This window comes from Perognathus longimembris, chromosome 15 (assembly GCF_023159225.1).
Source record: "Perognathus longimembris pacificus isolate PPM17 chromosome 15, ASM2315922v1, whole genome shotgun sequence".
Lineage (NCBI taxonomy): Eukaryota > Metazoa > Chordata > Mammalia > Rodentia > Heteromyidae > Perognathus > Perognathus longimembris.
The window spans coordinates 42,491,562-42,493,825 of record NC_063175.1 but is presented as its reverse complement, the minus strand read 5'-3'; the positions used below and the strand labels follow the sequence as shown (position 1 = coordinate 42,493,825).

At 42.5% G+C, this 2,264-nt stretch overlaps 1 pseudogene; it reads right to left on the bottom strand.

The window, feature by feature from the left end:
• Positions 1-913: 913 nt before the first annotated feature.
• Positions 914-1,608, bottom strand: LOC125363967 (annotated as a pseudogene).
• Between the last annotated feature and the right edge of the window lie 656 nt (positions 1,609-2,264).

The following is a 2,264-nucleotide window of genomic DNA, read 5'->3' as shown; positions in this document are numbered from 1 at the left end:
ATGAGTTCAAACCCAGAACTGGCACAAAAAGTAAGCAAATTAATTAATGTTAAAAAGACGAGAAAAGAAGTCCATGAGCTCCTGTTCCTGGGAGCCCAAGAATACTCTTCGAAGGTGGGTTAACTTCCAGAATTTTCTCCATGAGGCTTGGTCCTCCTATGACATAGATATCCTGACATCTGTACTTAGAGTTGGACTGAGGCAAATTTATAATTCAGAGTTTTAAGCATGTTTTCATGATAATAAAACATTATATTTTGATACCATGAGAGCCATGTTGGGGGGATATACCTTTGGGTTATTTTTCACATAAGATCTCTCTTGGTTTTGCCTAGAGAAGCTTCAGCCCACAATCCTCCTACTGCTTGTTCATATACAGCTGAGATTACAGTTGTTTGCAACCATGCTCAGCTCTTTTTTAAAATTAAGATTGGAGTCTCAATAAAAGTAATCCCCTGGCCTTGGCTGACCTTGAGCAAGTCTGGAACTGTGATCTTCTCATGTCTACTTCCCAGGTAGCTGGGGTTATAGGTCTGAGCTACAGCACCAGGTCCAGAGCCTAACTTTTAATGCTCACCATTCTGAGTCTTCCAAATCAAAACCTTGGCTGCCTTGTCAATGTCCTTGTGACACACTTGAAGAGCTCATTTTGACCCACAGGAGCTGAGCATCAATGTCTTTATTCCTTTCTCATCCTCCTTTGTCCCAGAGCCATGAAACCCAGAGCATCAAGTGAGCTGAAAAAGTACTTGGTAATGGAAAACAGTGGCTAGGATTTTAAAGTATAGATTTGGCTCTCATACCAAACCAAAGAGTCTGCTTTTCATCTTAATGGGAACTTAGACAACACTGGATTTAAACAAGAAATTCTGAGTTGACCAGTCCCTTTTGTTTTTTGTTTTTTTGACAGACAACTGTTTAGTTTTTATTCATAATCATAAACTTAACTCTGCAATCCAGCTAGACTTGGAGGGGAATAAGGAAAACATGGAACCCAAAGAACTGCAGTAAGAGCACAAATGGATTACAGGATATTTGCAAGCAGATGGGGTAGAAGGGTGCTCTCCAGAGCTACGAAGGAATGGTCTGGTGGTTAAGATAAACCAAGTCAAATGTGTTAGAGTTGTCCTCAGTCGATAATGATGACCTTCTTGCTGGTCTTGCCATTCCCGGACCCTGCATGGCTTCCACGACTTCCATGCCCTCTTTCACCTTCCCAAACACCACATGCTTGCCATCCAACCAATCAGTCTTGACAGTGCAGATGAAAAACTGGGAACCATTTGTATTTGGTCCAGAATTAGCCATGGACAAGATGCCAGGACCTGTATGCTTCAGGATGAAATTCTCATTTTCAAATTTCTCTCCACAGGTGGACTTGCCACCAGTCCCATTACGGCATGTGAAGTCACCACCCTGACACATGAATCCTGGGATAATAATCCTGTGAAAGCAGGAACCCTTATAACCAAATCCTCTCTCTCCAGGGCTCAGAGCATGAACGTTTTCTGCTGTCTTTGGAACTTTGTCTGCAAATAGCTCCAAGGAGACGTGGCCCAAGGGCTTGTCGGCGGCGGCAATGTCGAAGAACACGGTTGGGTTGACCATAGCTGGCAGCTGGTAACTACAAGCCACAGCGGCGTCTGCAAAGCCCCCTTTTGTTTTTTAACACTAGTGGCAGATCTTCACTGGGAAAGGGTCAATATACAGGCAAAGGGCAGTTTTTAATATATTTGTTTGGGAGATTATAGATTTTCACCTATGCCACCCTCAAAAGGTTCAGACCATGGATGCAGGTTGTAGTAATTCTCCTTTTGTCACAGGAAACCTATAACAACCATTACTGGTATAGTTGTGTGGTGTTCACCAGAAACTATTAGGAAACCGACTCCTATTAACACAGTCCCTCATTCCAAGAAGTAAATTAATATTCCTGGCAGAGGAGGAGGAGAAAGGCAAATGAGGGTGAGAGAGGAAGAAATGGTGTTTCTTCATCCTTACAGCTAAGGAATTGTGCTCCCACACAAAACCTGGACACCGTGTTGTTTGCACGTTGATGTTGCTCCAGATTACATCTGAGACAAAAATAGGGACTCTGGAATACTTTGACTGTGGTGGGCTTGACTAGCTTTCCTGAGATTTATACACACTGCTGTTGGAATAACTGAAATACAATCCAAGATGAGGAGTTTCTCTAATTTTGGCAGGTCTGAAAACAGAGAGCTACTGAATGTTTTGATCAGGGAATTTGGTATAATTAAAAC